The sequence below is a fragment of the Tachyglossus aculeatus genome, chromosome 2 (assembly GCF_015852505.1).
Source record: "Tachyglossus aculeatus isolate mTacAcu1 chromosome 2, mTacAcu1.pri, whole genome shotgun sequence".
In the NCBI taxonomy this organism is placed as follows: Eukaryota; Metazoa; Chordata; class Mammalia; order Monotremata; family Tachyglossidae; genus Tachyglossus; species Tachyglossus aculeatus.
In genome coordinates this window covers 132350628-132368039 of record NC_052067.1, presented here as the reverse complement: position 1 = coordinate 132368039, position 17412 = coordinate 132350628, and the positions used below count along the sequence as shown (strand labels likewise).

General features: G+C 45.2%; 1 protein-coding gene across 3 annotated transcripts in view; it reads left to right on the top strand.

The window, feature by feature from the left end:
• SEPTIN10 (septin 10) overlaps positions 1 to 17412 on the top strand; it is a 132222-nt gene that overhangs the window by 94388 nt on the left and 20422 nt on the right. The window lies entirely within an intron of this gene.

The window sequence follows — 17412 nt, the reverse complement described above, 5'->3', positions numbered from 1 at the left end:
CCAACTTGGACTTCTCAAGCGCTTAGTACAGTGCTCCGCACACAGTAAGCGCTCAATAAATACGATTGAACGAATGAATTCCCAGGCCTGTGCTCTTTTCACTAGGTTGTGTCCCAAATAAGCTTGTAAACTGTAAGCTTCTTGTGGGCAGGGATCATATCTACCAACTCTATTATTTTGTTCTTTCCCAAATCAATCATCATCATCATCATCATCAATCGTATTTATTGAGCACTTACTATGTGCAGAGCACTGTACTAAGCGCTTGGGAAGTACAAATTGGCAACATATAGAGACAGTCCCTACCCAACAGTGGGCTCGCAGTCTAAAAGGGGGAGACAGAGAACAAAACCAAACATACTAACAAAATAAAATAAATAGAATAGATATGTACAAGTAAAATAAATAGAGTAATAAATCTGTACAAACATATATACATATATACAGGTGCTGTGGGGAAGGGAAGGAGGTAAGATGGGGGGATGGAGAGGGGGACGAGGGGGAGAGGAAGGAAGGGGCTCAGTCTCAATCAGTCGTATTTATTGATTCCCAAAGTGCCTGGGAGTCAGAAAGTCATGGGTTCTAATTCCGGCTCTGCCACTTGTCTGCTGTGTGACCTTGGGCAAGTCGCTTCACTTTTCTAGGCTTCAGTTACCTCGTCTGTAAAATGGGGATTGAGACTGTGAGCCCCCCGTGGGACAGGGATCGTATCGAACTCGATTTGCTTGTAACCAACCCAGCACTTAGTACAGTGTGTAGCACTTAGTAAGCGCTTAACAGAACAGTGCCAGCGCTTAGAACAGTGCTTTGCACTTAGTAAGCGCTTAAAAAATGCCATCATTATTATTATTATTAAATACCATCATTATCATTTTTATCACTCAGTACAACACTTCGCACACAGTAAGTGCTCAGAAAGTGCTACTGATTGATTAAGAGAGTTGACTGAATGCCAACACAGGGTATTTCTTGAATCATCATCATCAATCGTATTTATTGAGCGCTTACTATGTGCAGAGCACTGTACTAAGCGCTTGGGAAGTACAAATTGGCAACATATAGAGACAGTCCCTACCCAACAGTGGGCTCACAGTCTAAAAGGGGGGAGACAGAGAACAAAACCAAACATACTAACAAAATAAAATAAATAGAATAGATATGTACAAGTAAAATAAATAAATAAATAAATAGAGTAATAAATATGTACAAACATATATACATATATACAGGTGCTGTGGGGAAGGGAAGGAGGTAAGGTGGGGGGATGGAGAGGGGGACGAGGGGGAGAGGAAGGAAGGGGCTCAGTCTGGGAAGGCCACCTGGAGGAGGTGAGCTCTCAGCAGGGCCTTGAATCACAATCATCTGAAGAAACCCTAGCCTTGATTTATTTTTTTTTCCTTTTTCCTTCAAGCCTCGTAGATACCTAGCAGCAACAGTACGCGCTGTATACATATCGACATTGAAAAGCTCCGGCTTGTAAAATTCCTTAGCACATACGTGGCCGAGTGTCGCATCCCTCCATGCTTACTTGCTCTGGACAACCTCTATCCCAGCTGGAATTACTTGCTCCGGACAGTCTGTATCCCAGCAGGAACACGACCGGAATGTGTCTGTTTATCGTTATATTGTACTCTCCCAGGCACTTACTACAGTGCTCCACACCCGGTCCGCGCTCAATAAGTACGATTGAATGAATGACTGGCAGGGGCGAGAGAGTGCGAGGGGCACCACATGATGAATGAATGAATGAATGCATATTTTTTCTATTTATTTTATTTTGTTAATATGTTTTGTTTTGTCGTCTGCCTTCCCCTTCTAGACTGTGAGCCCGCTGTTGGGTAGGGACCGTCTTTATATGTTGCCAACTTGGACTTCCCAAGCGCTTACTCCAGTGCTCTGCACACAGTAAGCGCTTAATAAATACGATTGAATGAATGAATGGGGGGACAGGACGGTGATCCCACTGTTGGGTAGGGACTGTCTCTATATGTTGCCAACTTGTACTTCCCAAATGCTTAGTACAGTGCTCTGCACACAGTAAGCGCTCAATAAATACGATTGAATTTATGAATTCAAGAGAATTCATTATGAGAAGCTGCGTGGCTCAGTGGAAAGAGCACGGGCTTTGGAGTCAGAGGTCATGGGTTCAAATCCTGACTCCGCCAATTGTCAGCTGTGTCACTTTGGGCAAATCACTTCACTTCTCTGTGCCTCAATTCTCTCATCTGTAAAATGGGGATTAAGACTGTGAGCCGCCATGGGACAACCTGATCATCTTGTAACCTCCCCAGCGCTTAGAAACAGTGCTTTGCAAATAGTAAGCGCTTAATAAATGCCATTATTATTATTATTACCGAGACTGAGCACCCTCCTTCCTCTCCCCCTCCTCCCCCTCTCCGTCCCCCAGCCTTCCCTTCTCCACAGCACTTGTATATATGTTGGTACAGATTTATTACTCCATTTATTTTACTTGTACATATTCTATTTATTTTATTTTGTTATTATTTATTTTACTTGTACATATTCTATTTATTTTGTTAATATGTTTTGTTTTGTCGTCTGCCTTCCCCTTCTAGACTGTGAGCCCGCTGTTGGGTAGGGACCGTCTTTCTATGTTGCCAACTTGGACTTCCCAAGCGCTTAGTCCAGTGCTCTGCACACAGTAAGCGCTCAATAAATACGATTGAATGAATGAATGAATGATGAACAATCCTCTGCTCACATTCCCAGTCCTGAGGTCTCAGGATAAGGGCTCACCCGTCTGTCGTTCCTGAAGAGAGACTCCTCCATCGTCACTAGGAGAAGTGTTGTACTAGGGCTCTGAGAACATGGTGGATTGAGGAAACAGACTGAACAGTCACCCCAGGAGCCTCTCAGTCTAGGAGTAAAGATGAGCGTGAGAACGGTTCGACATTAAACGTTTAAACCATCATCATCATCATCATCAATCGTATTTATTGAGCGCTTACTATGTGCAGAGCACTGTACTAAGCGCTTGGGAAGTACAAATTGGCAACATATAGAGACAGTCCCTACCCAACAGTGGGCTCACAGTCTAAAAGGGGGAGACAGAGAACAAAACCAAACATACTAACAAAATAAAATAAATAGAATAGATATGTACAAGCAAAATAAATAAATAAATAAATAGAGTAATAAATATGTACAACCATATATACATATATACAGGTGCTGTGGGGAAGGGAAGGAGGTAAGATGGGGGGGATGGAGAGGGGGACGAGGGGGAGAGGAAAGAAGGGGCTCAGTGTGGGAAGGCCTCCTGGAGGAGGTGAGCTCTCAGCAGGGCCTTGAAGAGAGGAAGAGAGCTAGCTTGGCGGAGGGGCAGAGGGAGGGCATTCCAGGCCCGGGGGATGACGTGGGCCGGGGGTCGATGGCGGGACAGGCGAGAACGAGGTACAGTGAGGTACCATCATTAGCAAGACTGCTCAGAGCTAGCAGCTCTTTACCCACCGTCCTTTTCCCCGTTCACTCTAATCCGGGAAATGGAAAAAAAAATCCCCAATGCTATGCATTTTTCACAGATTCAATCAATCATTTATTGAGCGCTTACTGGGGGTCGAGCACTGTACTAAGCACTGGGGAGAGTACGACAGAACAATATAGCCCCCTCTCCATCCCCCCATCTTACCTCCTTCCCTTCCCCACAGCACCTGTATATATGTATATATGTTTGTACATATTTGTTACTCTATTTATTTATTTATTTATTTTACTTGTACATATCTATTCTATTTATTTTATTTTGTTAGTATGTTTGGTTTTGTTCTCTGTCTCCCCCTTTTAGACTGTGAGCCCACTGTTGGGTAGGGACTGTCTTTATATGTTGCCAATTTGTACTTCCCAAGTGCTTAGTACAGTGCTCTGCACATAGCGCTCAATAAATACGATTGATGATGATGATAGCAGACACATTCCCTGCCCACAGTGAGCTTACAGTCCAGAGGTTCCACTCCCCCTCCTGTCCCCTCCGCTCCAGAAGAAGCAAATCACGCTAGGGCACGCACTTCCTTCACTCTGCTAAGATTCCCTTCCTTCACGTCTTCTTCAGTCAGTATCTTTCAGCAGAGGGAAATGGGGTTGGATGCAGTAAGTGATCTACCAAATCATTTATTAAGCACTTATCGTATGCAGAACACTGTACTAAGCGTTTGGGAGAGTACAACGGAGTCGGTAGACACATACCATGCCCACTGTAAGCTTAGAGTCATCGGGGGAGGCAGACATTTATATATAATAAATTATAAAATGACTAAGTGCTGTGGGGGCAAGGGTGGGATAATAATAAATAATGATGGCATTTATTAAGCGCTTACTATGTGCAAAGCACTGTTCTAAGTGCCGGGGAGGTTATAAGGTGATCAGGTTGTCCCACTAGGGGCTCGCAGTCTTAATCCCCATTTTACAGATGAGGGAACTGAGGCGCAGAGAAGTGAAGTGATTTGCCCAAAGTTGCTCAGCTGACAATTGGCGGAGTCGGGATTTGAACCCATGACCTCTGACTCCAAAGCCCGGGCTGCTTAAGAGTGCTCACTAAGGATTCTGGTCCACTCAGGGAGGGGTCCCGGTTTGGGTCCTGGGACAACCCCAAGTGTGTCAGGATGCCAGGGGAGGCCACGTAATTTTGACTTCTCAGAATAACTAGACTGTGAGCCCGTTGTTGGGTAGGGACCGTCTCTATATGTTGCCAACTTGTACTTCCCAAGCGCTTAGTACAGTGCTCTGCACACAGTAAGCTCTCAATAAATGCAATTGAATGAATGAATAACGGAACCAACTCCCAGCTGCGGTAACATTTTTGCAGCATCAGTTGTATCTCCAGGCCTCAGGAGGAGGAAGAAAGGAAGTCAAGCTTTTTAGTTGCCTATTCTTCCTGAACCCTAGGTTGTAAACTAGGTGGTTCGGTTGTTTTATTGTTGTTTTATCAATCAATCAATCAATCAATCATATTTATTGAGCACTTACTGTGTGCACAGCACTGTACTAAGCGCTTGGGAAGTACAAGTTATGGTATTGCTAATTGCTTACTGTATATCAAGCATTATTCTGAACTCTGGGATAGGTACAAGATAATTAGGTTGGACTCAGTCCCTGTTCCACAAGGGGCTCAAAGTAAAGTAGGAAGGAGGAAGGTGAGCCCACTGTTGGGTAGGGACTGTCTCTATATGTTGCCAACTTGTACTTCCCAAGCGCTTAGTATAGTGCTCTGCACACAGTAAGCGCTCAATAAATACGATTGATGATGATGATTTAATCCCCCATTTTTTCAGTTGAGGAACCTGAGGCACAGAGAAGTTAAGGGACTTATCAAGGTCACACACAAAGCAATTGGCAAAGCCAGGATTAGAAGCCAGATCCTCCGACTCCCAGGGCCCTGCTCTTTCCACTAGGCCACGCAAATTCTTCTGGACAGGGAATGTGTCTCCCAGCTCCGTTGAATGGTACTCTCCCAAGCGCTTAGTACAGTGCTCTGCAAACAGTAGGTGCTCATTTTCCACGGATGTCACGCTCTGTGGTACATCCTGACCCCCTTTTCATTTCCTCGGTATGTGCGGATCTCCAGGGCCCCGTTGCCCCCAGAATGGCTACTTGATCTGTCGAAAACTTACACCGATTGGGCTCGTTTGTTGTCTTGTACTCTCCCAAGTGCTTAGTACAGTACTTTGCAGACAGTAAGCGCCCAATAAATACGATTGAATGAACGGATATAGGAATTCTGGTTCAGTGACTTTTCCTCTCAAGATGTTCTCACATTGGAGGGCTGGTTTTGCCTTTGACACCTTGGTGGCACAGGAATGTCTGCTTGTGATCAAAGTGGTCACGAGATTTAACGTCAATGGAGGTCACTGATCGTTGTGATTTAAGCCACTTAAAGATAAGCCATTGACACCTTGGTAGCACAAGAATATCTGCTTGTGATCTAAGTGGTCATGACTCTTAGTACAGTGCACACAGTAAGCGCTCAATAAACACTATTGATTGATTAACATCAATGGAGGTCACTGATCGTTGTGATTTAAGTCACTTAGAGATAGTCTGCATTTAATCAACTGCTTTAGCTGTTCTAAGTATGCTTTTCAAAAGGTTTAAGGTGTGTTAAAGGACAATCTACCAATCCTATTAATTGATCGCTTATTGTGTGCAAAGCCTGTTCTAAGGGCTTATTATTATTATTAAGTGTCATCAAGATAGTGACTCCATGGATATACTTTCTCCAGACCGTCCTGTCCTCTGCCATAATCCGCAACCTTTCTAATCTTTCTTCCATTATCGCTGTTATGGTTTCTTTCCATCTAGTTGCCGTTCGGCCTCTTCCACATTTTCTCTGGACTTTTCCTAGCATTTGTGTCTTCTCCAGAGAATCAGTCCTTCTGATTCTGGGTCCAAAATGTGCTCATCTAAGTCGAGTCATTTGCCCTTCCAGAGACCACTTTGGTTTAGTTTGCTCCAAAATTGGGAAAGTAATAATAATAATAATGACATTTGTTAAGCACTTAGTATGTGCAAAGCACTGTTCTAAGCGCTGGGGAGGATACAAGGCGATCAGGTTGTCCCATGTGGGGCTCACAGTCTTCATCCCTATTTTACAGATGAGGTAACCGAGGCACAGAGAAGTTAATTGTCTTGCCCAAAGTCACACAGCTGACAAGCGGTGGAGCCGGAATTAGAACCCATGACCTCTGACTCCCAAACCCGGGCTCTTTCCACTGAGCGAATAATAGAGTTGCTAGGCACCCTCTCCACCTACAAGGAGCTTACAGTCGAGAGGGAAAAAAGACACTGTTCCAAGCACTGGAATAGATATAAGCTAATCAGGTTGCACACAATCCCCGGCCCACATGAAGCTCCCAGCTTTCAGAGCTGGCCTCCATTTTTAGTTCATTTATGAGCCAACTTTTTATTTATTTTTCTCAGTCTATAATCTTTTCCGTTCTAGCCAGTCTATTTTACCTCCTTTTGGTTCAGAAATATTGAGTCAATTTATATTATACAGTTTGAGCCTAATGAAGATTTGATGTATTTTCTGTGATTCTTAAACCGCTGTTTAAGATATGCACTAAGGATTTACTTAAAGATGGAATTTTGGAAGTTAGGGTATTTAGGTAAACTAAGCTGGGGCCTCCAAATCAAGATAAAACATTGCGATCTATGATAAAGAAAACCTTAACCGGTACATGTAAAGGGAAGTAGTAAAAGTAGTTCTTTTAGACTGTGAGCCCACTGTTGTGTAGGGACTGTCTCTATATGTTGCCAACTTGTACTTCCCAAGCACTTAGTACAGTGCTCTGCGCACAGTAAGCGCTCAATAAATACAATTGATTGATTGATTGATTGATAGTGTGGCAGAGTGGAAAGAGCGAATGCAAAATTTTCACAGAATGCTTTCAGCTGCCCAAGTTTCAACCAAGCCATGACAGGACTTTTAGAACCTGTCTTGTCCATTCCTCAGTCATTCTGCTAGCCTCAATCCTTTAATATAATTTTTTTAAATGGTATTTGTTAAGTGCTTTGTTATTATTTGTTATTTGTTATTTGTTATTTGTTAATATTTGTTATTATTATTACAATTCGTCAACAGATAGGGACAATCCCTACCCAACAATGGGCTCACAGTCTAGAAGGAGGGAGAAAGGCAACAAAATAAAAGAAGTAGACAGACATCAATAGCATCAAAATAGATAACTAGAATTATAGGTATATACACATTAATAAAACAAATAGATTAATAAATATATACAAATATACACAAGTGCAGTGGGGCGGGGAAGGGGGTAATAATGATAATAATAATGATGGCATTTATTAAGCGCTTACTATGTGCAAAGCACTGTTCTAAGCACTGGGGAGGTTACAAGGTGATCAGGTTGTCCCACGGGGGGGGCTCACAGTCTTCATCCCCATTTGACAGATGAGGGAACTGAGGCCCAGAGGAGTGAAGTGACTTGCCTAAAGTCACCCAGCTGACAAGTGGCGGCTTTTCCGGGGGCGTGGATGTCCCTCAAGTTTCCATTCTGGATCCTCTTCTCATTTCATTTTACACTCACGCCCGAAGGGAACTCAAGGGAGCTCGTCTATTACCATGGACGACTCCCGAATCTACATTGGGAGGCCTGACCTTGCTTCTTTGCAGTCTGTCTCCGGCCTGCAGCCCATTCATTCATTCAATCGTATTTATTGAGCGCTTACTGTGTGCAGAGCACTGTACTAAGCGCTTGGGAAGTACAAGTTGGCAACACATAGAGACGGTCCCTACCCAACAGCGGGCTCACAGTCTAGAAAGGGAAGACAGACAACAAAGCAAAACATATTAACAGAGAAGCAGTGTGGCTGAGTGGGAAGAGTCCGGGCTTTGGAAGAAGTCACAGGTTCAAGTCCCGGCTCTGCCAATTGTCAGCTGTGTGACTTTGGGCAAGTCACTTCACTTCTCTGTGCCTCAGTGACCTCATCTGTAAAATGGGGATTAAGACTGTGAGCCCCCTTGGGACAAGCTGATCACCTTGTAACCTCCCCAGCGCTTAGAACAGTGCTTTCCACATAGTAAGCGCTTAATAAATGCCATCATCATCATCATATTAGCAAAATAAAATAAATAGAATAGTAAATATGTAACCAATACCACTTTAAAAACAAAACAAAACTAAACAGAGTCTGCTTTCCCCCAGCCTTGTGCGAGGAACTGTCTTCCCCTGCCAACACTTCCCTAATTCCCACTTCTAAGCCCACTTCCCCATCCCAGCCCCCCCTCCGTGGGAATAATGATAGGGATGGACGGGGACAGGATGCGGGCTGAAGGGGTTTCCATCCCCAGTGAGGCTCCAGCCGAGAGGCTGGAATTGGGCACCATAACGGAGCTGGTTGTAGAGTCAATCAATCAATCAATCAATCAATCGTATTTATTGAGCGCTTACTGTGTGCAGAGCACTGTACTAAGCGCTTGGGAAGTCCAAGTTGGCAACATATAGAGACAGTCCCTACCCAACAGTGGGCTCACAGTCTAAAAGGGGGAGACAGAGAACAAAACCAAACATACTAACAAAATAAAATAAATAGAATAGATATGTACAAGTAAAATAAATAAATAAATAGAGTAATAAATATGTACAAACATATATTTATATATACAGAGTCAAGAAGGATGGGAGGTGGAGGATGAGGGGAACACCAGCGGGGCGGAAAACAACGACAACAGGGAGGCTCTGGACATTCCTGGCGGGGCAGGGGAGGAAAGGGAGCAGATAACTGATGGCAGATGAAGCAGCATGGCGTGGAAGGTGGAAGGACAGAATTTAAGCCGGTACGCTAGAATTAGGAGAAGCAGCGTGGCTCATTGGAAAGAGCACGGGCTTTGGAGTCAGAGGTCATGGGTTCGAATCCCGCTCCGCCACATGTCTGCTGTGTGACCTCAGGCAAGTCACTTAACTTCTCTGAGCCCCAGTTCCCTCATCTGTAAAATGGGGATTAAGACTGTGAGCCCCGCGTGGGACAACTTGATCACCTTGTATCCCCCCCAGCGCTTAGAACAGTGCTCTGCACATAGTAAGCGCTTAACAAATGCCATCATTATTATTATTATTTTCCTCAGCAACTCCTGGGGACGTTTACCGTCTTCTGAAAGTGTACAAAAACTTTTCATCTGACCACGCCGACAGGAAAGATTTCTGTATCCAGAGATGGATCTCTCTAAGATCTTACTTCCTCCCACAGAATAAACTAAGTGCAACTCAATTTGACATTTCAAGAAGGAAGGTTAGATTGAGGCAATAGAGCACTCCCAAACCCAATATTATAGCCAGACTTTTGGTCCTCCCCCGACCCCTCAATATAATAATAATAATGATGGCATTTATTAAGTGCTTACTATGTGCAAAGCACTGTTCTAAGCGCTGGGGAGGTTACAAGGTGATCAGGTTGTCCCACGGGGGGCTCACAGTCTTAATCCCCATTTTACAGATGAGGTAACTGAGGCCCAGAGGAGTTAAGTGACTTGCCCAAAGTCACACAGCTGACAAGCGGCGGAGCAGGGATTTGAACCCATGACCTCTGACTCCAAAGCCCGGGCTCTTTCCACTGAGCCATGCTGCTTTTCAATATAATAATGATGGCATTTATTAAGCGCTCACTATGTGCAAAGCACTGTTCTAAGTGCTGGGGAGGTTACAAGGTGATCAGGTTGTTGCCAACTTGTACTTCCCAAGCGCTTAGTACAGTGCTCTGCACATAGTAAGTGCTCAATAAATACGAATGAATGAATGAATGAAGCAGGTTGCCCCACAGGGGGCTCACAGTCTTAATCCCCATTTTCCAGATGAGGTAACTGAGGCCCAGAGAAGTGAAGTGACTTGCCCAAAGTCACACAGCTGACAATTGGCAGAGCCGGGATTTGAACCCATGACCTCTGACTCCAAAGCCCGGGCTCTTTCCACTGAGCCACGCTGCTTCTCCTACACAACCCCCTACTGCCCAGCCACCCTAGTCACAACTCATTCATTCATTCATTCATTCATTCACTCATCCATCCATCCATCCATGCATTCAATCGTATTTATTGAGCACTTACTGTGTGCAGAGCACTGTGCTAAGCGCTTGGGAAGTCCAAGTTGGCAACATATAGAGACGGTCCCTACCCAGCAGCGGGCTCACAGTCTAGAAGGGACTCCTGGGTGGCCTTCCCTTTCTTGACTCTCATTTCTCCTACTCCCCCTCCCTTCTGTCTCACCCTGGCACTTGGATTTTGTACCCTTTAAGCACTTGATTTCCCCCCCTCCCTGCACCCTCTGCCCCTCTAGATTGTAATCTGTCATTTTGTAATAATAATAATAATAATGGCATTTGTTAAGCGCTTACTATGTGCGAAGCACTGTTCTAAGCGCTGGGGAGGTTACAAGGTGATCAGGTTGTCCCACTTGGGGCTCGCAGTCTTAATCCCCATTTTCCAGATGAGGTAACTGAGGCCCAGAGGAGTGAAGTGACTTGCCCAAAGTCACCCAGCTGGCAATTGGCGGAGCTGGGATTTGAACCCAGGATTTTGTACCTTCCCAGGTGCATAATAAAGCACTATAAACACAGTGAGAACGCAATAAATGCCATTGCTACCTTGTTTGCTTTTTTGCTTGCCCAATCCTCCCTTCAACCTGACTTTCCCATCACAGCTGACACCACCACCTTCCTCACAATCTCTCAAGCCCCAAACCTTGGCATTTCTCTCTCTTTCAACCCCCATATTCCCATCTCTTACCAGATCTTGCCGGTTCTTCCTCCACAAACCTTCCAGAATCCACCCCACCCTCTCCATCTAAATGGCCACCATGCCGGTCCGGGTGTTGTCATATAATAATAATAACGATGGCATGTGTTAAGCGCTGACTATGTGCGAAGCACTGTTCTAAGCGCTGGGGAGGTTACAAGGTGATCAGGTTGTCCCACGGGGGACTCACGGTCTTAATCCCCATTTTACTGATGAGGGAACTGAGGCTCAGAGAAGTTATGTGACTTGCCCAAGGTCACACAGCAGACATGTGGCGGGGCCGGGATTAGAACCCAAGCCCGGGCTCTTTCCACTGAGCCACGCTGCTTCTCAGCTTGCTTGCCGCAGCTTGGCCACTGCATCGACCTCTTTGCTGAGCTCCCTGCCTCCAAACTCCACACTCCAGTCCATGCTTCGCCCTGTGGCTCGGATCATCGGATCATTTTTCCAGAAGCAGCACGGGAAGAGCATGGACTTGGGAATCAGAGGACGTGGGTTCTGGTCCCGTCTCTGCCACCTGTCTGCTGCGTGACCTTGGCCAAGTCACTTAATAATGATAATAATAATAATGATGGCATTTGTTTCTAGACTGTGAGCCCACTGTTGGGTAGGGACCGTCTCTGTATGTTGCCAACTTGTAATAATAATAATAATAATGATAGCATTTATTAAGCGCTTACTGTGTGCAAAGCACTGTTCTAAGCGCTGGGGAGGTTACAAGGTGATCAGGTTGTCCCACTGGGGGCTCTCAGTCTTAATCCCCATTTTACAGATGAGGGAACTGAGGCGCAGAGAAGTTAAGTGACTTGCCCAAAGTCACACAGCTGACAGTTGGCGGAGCCGAGATATGAACCCATGACCTCTGACTCCAAAGCCCGGGCTCTTTCCAGTGAGCCATGCTGCTTCTCCAAAGCGCTACTTCCCAAGTGCTTAGTACAGTGCTCTGCACACAGTAAGCGCTCAATAAATACAGTTGATTGATTGATTGTTAAGCACTTACTATGTGCAAAGCACTGTTCTAAGCGCTGGGGGGGGATACAAGGTGATCAGTTTGTCCCATGTGGGGCTCACAGTTTTCATCCCCATTTTACAGATGAGGGAACTGAGGCTCAGAGAAGTGAAGTGACTTGCCCAAGGTCACACAGCAGACACGTGGCGGAGCTGGGATACGAACCCACGACCTCTGACTCCAAAGCCCGGGCTCTTTCCAGTGAGCCACGCTGCTTCTCCAAAGTGCTAGTTCCCAAGTGCTTAGTACAGTGCTCTGCACACAGTAAGCGCTCAGTAAATACAATTGATTGATTGTTAAGCGCTTACTATGTGCAAAGCACTGTTCTAAGCACTGGGGGGGGTACAAGATGATCAGTTTGTCCTATGTGGGGCTCACAGTTTTCATCCCCATTTTACAGATGAGGGAACTGAGGCTCAGAGAAGTGAAGTGACTTGCCCAAGGTCACACAGCAGACACGTGACGGAGCTGGGATACGAACCCACGACCTCTGACTCCAAAGCCCGGGCTCTTTCCACTGAGCACTTCATTTCTTTGTGCCTCAGTTAGCTCATCTGTAAAACATGGGACAGGGACTGCGTGCAACCTGATTACCTTATATGTACCCCAGCACTTAGAACAGTGCGTGGCACATAGTAAGCACTTAACAAATGAGAAGCAGCATGGCTCAGTGGAAAGAGCCCGGGCTATGGAGTCCGAGGTCATGGGTTCAAATTCCGGCTCCGCCAATTGTCAGCTGGGTGACTTTAGACAAGTCACTTCACTTCTCCGGGCCTCAGTTCCCTCATCTGCAAAATGGGGATTAAGACTGTGAGCCCCCCATGGGACAACCTGATCACCTTGTAATCTCCCCAGCGCTTAGGACAGTGCTTTGCACATAGTAAGCGCTTAATAAATGCCATTATTATTATTATTATTATTATTAAAGACCATAATAATAATTATTTTTTATTATCTAAAACATGATTCTAGACATGTCTTCCCCCTCAGAGGCCTGTGGTGGTTGCCCATCCTTTTCCACATTTTTTTAGTGGCATTTAAGGGCTTCCTATATGCCAGGCACTGTACTTAAGCGCTAGTTAAGATACAAGCTAATCAGGTTTGATGTGTTCCCTGTCCCTCATGAGGCTCACAGTCTTAATCTCGATTTTACCACCGAGGTAGTTGAGGCACAGAAGTTAAATAAATAAATAATAAATAATAATGGCATTTATTAAGCGCTTACCATGCGCAAAGCACTGTTCTAAGCTTTGCTGAGGCAGTTGAGGCCTAGAAGGGAAATGGCTTTGCCCAAGATCACACAGCAGACAGACTGTGAGCCCGCTGTTTGGGTAGGGACCGTCTCTAGATGTTGCCAACTGGTACTTCCCAAGCGCTTAGTACAGTGCTCCGCACACGATAAGGGCTCAATAAATACGGTTGAATGAATGAATGAAGTGGTAGAACTGGGATTAGAACCCAAGTCCACTTCAAGCAGAAATTCCTAAGCGCTCGAAATTCCTAAGCAGAAATCCCGGCTTCGCCAACTGTCAGCTGTGCGACTTTGGGCAAGTCACTTCACTTCTCTTTGCCTCAGTTCCCTCATCTGTAAAATGGGGATTAAGACTGTGAGCCCCCAGTGGGCCAACCTGATCACCTTGTAACCTCCCCAGCGCTTAGAACAGTGCTTTGCACACAGCAAGCGCTTAATAAATGCTATCATTATTATTATTATTATTATTATTACAAGTTGGCAACATATAGAGATGGTCCCTACCCAACAGTGGGCTCACAGTCTAGAAACAAATGCCATCATTATTATTATTATCATTATTAACTGACTTGGCCAAGGTCACGCAGCAGACAGGTGGCAGAGCCGGGAGCAGAACCCACATCCTCTGATTCCCAAGTCCATGCTCTTCCCGTGCTGCTTCTGGAAAAACGATCCGATGATCCGAGCCGCAGGGCGAAGCATGGACTGGAGTGTGGAGTTTGGAGGCAGGGAGCTCAGCAAAGAGGTCGATGCAGTGGCCAAGCTGTGGCAAGCAGGCTGAGAACCAGTGTGGCTCAGTGGAAAGAGCCCGGGCTTGGGTTCTAATCCCGGCTCCGCCTCATGTCTGCTGTGTGACCTTGGGCAAGTCACATAACTTCTCTGAGCCTCAGTTCCCTCATCTGTAAAATGGGGATTAAGCCCGTGAGCCCCACGTGGGACAACCTGATCACCTTGTAATCTCCCCAGCGCTTAGAACAGTGCTTTGCACATAGTAAGCGCTTAATAAATGCCATCATTATTATTATTATTAAATTCCATAATAATAATTATTTTTTAATATCTAAAACATGATTCTGGACAATGTCTTCCCCCTCAGAGGCCTGTGGTGGTTGCCCATCCTTTTCCACATTTTTTAAGTGGTATTTAAGGGCTTCCTATATGCCAGGCACTGTACTTAAGCGCTAGTTAAGATACAAGCTAATCAGGTTTGTTATGTTCCCTGTCCCTCATGAGGCTCACAGTCTTAATCTCGATTTTACCGCCGAGGTAGTTGAGGCACAGAAGTTAAATAAATGAATAATAAATAATAATGACATTTATTAAGCGCTTACCATGCGCAAAGCACTGTTCTAAGCTTTGCTGAGGCAGTTGAGGCCTAGAAGGGAAATGGCTTTGCCCAAGATCACACAGCAGACAGACTGTGAGCCCGCTGTTTGGGTAGGGACCGTCTCTAGATGTTGCCAACTGGTACTTCCCAAGCACTTAGTACAGTGCTGCACACACAACAAGCGCTCAATAAATACGATTGAATGAATGAATGAAGTGGTAGAACTGGGATTAGAACCCAAGTCCACTTCAAGCAGAAATTCCTAAGCGCTCGATCCACTTCCCTTCGTACTTATCCACTCTCTTCTCGTACGACACGTCTTGCTTACGTGCTTTATTCTCTCCAAGCAATGTGCTTCCTCCAGGAGGCCTTCCCAGACTGAGCCCCTTCCTTCCTCTCCCCCTCGTCCCCCTCTCCATCCCCCCCATCCTACCTCCTTCCCTTCACCACAGCACCTGTACATATGTATATATGTTTGTACATATTTATTACTCTATTTATTTATTTTATTTGTACATATCTATTCTATTTTATTTTGTTAGTATGTTTGGTTTTGTTCTCTGTCTCTCCCTTTTAGACTGTGAGCCCACTGTTGGGTAGGGACTGTCTCTATATGTTGCCAATTTGTACTTCCCAAGTGCTTAGTACAGTGCTCTGCACATAGTAAGCGCTCAATAAATACGATTGATGATGATGATGCTTCATTTTTGGCTCTGCTGCTGCCGGCCTCTTGCTCCCCTCTGTCTTTAATTCCCTCCCGCTTCACGTCTTTTAGACCCGTGAAGAGCAACGTGGCCGAGAGGAAAGAGCCCAGGCCCAGTAGTCGAAAGGACGTGGGTTCTAGTCCCGGCTCTGCCACTTGCCTGCTGTGTGACCTTGGGCAAGTCTCTTAACTTCTCTGTGCTTCAGTGCCCTAATCGGCCAAATGGAGATTCAATTCCTGTTCTCCCTCCTATTTAGACTGTGAGCCCACTGTTGGGTAGGGACTGTCTCTATATGTTGCCAATTTGTACTTCCAAAGCGCTTAGTACAGTGCTCTGCACATAGTAAGCGCTCAATAAATATGATTGATGATGATGATGATGATCTTGTATGTACCCCAGCACCTAGCACAGGGTTTGGCACATAGTAAGTACTTTACAAAAGCACTATTATTATTAATAATATTATTATTATTATCATCACCACCACTCGCTCCATTTTCAAAGCCCTTCTGAAATCACATTCATTCAATCGTATTTAGTGAGCGCTTACTGTGTGCAGAGCACTGTACTAAGCGCTTGGGAAGTTGGCAACATATAGAGACGGTCCCTACCCAACAACGGGCTCACTGTCTAGTTTCTTCCAGGAGGCTTTCCTAATCTCTTCACCTCAAATGTTTCCATTATTCATTCATTCAATCGTATTTATTGAGCGCTTACTGTGTGCAGAGCACTGTACTAAGCGCTTGGGAAGTCCAAGTTGGCAACATATAGAGACAGTCCCTACCCAACAATGGGCTCACAGTCTAGCCTCTTCTAGGAGCCTTACCTAATCTCTCCACCTCAAATCTTTCCATTACTGCCACTTCAATAATAGTAATAATAATAATAATGATAATGATGCCATTTATTAAGCGCTTACTATGCTTACTATTTATTATTATGCTTACTATTTATTTATTTTACTTGTACATATCTATTCTATTTATTTTATTTTGTTAGTATGTTTGGTTTTGTTGTCTGTCTCCCCCTTTTAGACTGTGAGCCCACTGTTGGGTAGGGACCGTCTCTATATGTTGCCAACATGTACTTCCCAAGCGCTTAGTACAGTGCTCTGCACACAGTAAGCGCTCAATAAATACGATTGATTGATTGATGTGCAAAGCACTGTTCTAAGCGCTGGGGAGGTTACAAGGTGATCAGGTTGTCCCACGGGGGGCTCACAGTCTTAATCCCCATTTTACAAATGAGGTAACTAAGGCACGGAGAAGTGAAGTGCCTTGGCCAAAGTCACACAGCTGATAATTAGTGGAGCGGGATTTGAACCCATGACCTGTGACTCCAAAGCCCATGCTCTTTCCACTGAGCCACGCTGCTTCTTTTCTGCTTCAGTGCTTCAGTGTTACCTAAGCACTTGGGTAATTTTGCACCCCTGCTAAAGCGGCATGGCGTAGTGAATAGAGCATGGGCCTCGGAGTCCGAAGGACATGGATTCTAATCCTGCCTCCACCGCTTGTCCGCTCTGTGACCTTGGGCAAGTCGCTTCACCTCGCTGGGCCTCATTTACGTCATCTGGAAAATGGGGATTGAGACTGCGAGCCCCACATGGGACAGGGACTGTGTCCAACCCAATTTGCTTGTATCCATCCCAGGGCTTAGTACAGTGCCTGACACACAGTAAGTCCTCAACAAATACCATTATTGTTATTATGTACGTACCTCTATACGCCATTATGTCCTCATATCATCATCAGTCGTATTTATTGAGCACTTACTATGTGCAGAGCACTGTACTAAGCGCTTGGGAAGTACAAATTGGCAACATATATCTGTAGTTTATTCTAGTTCCATGCTAGATTG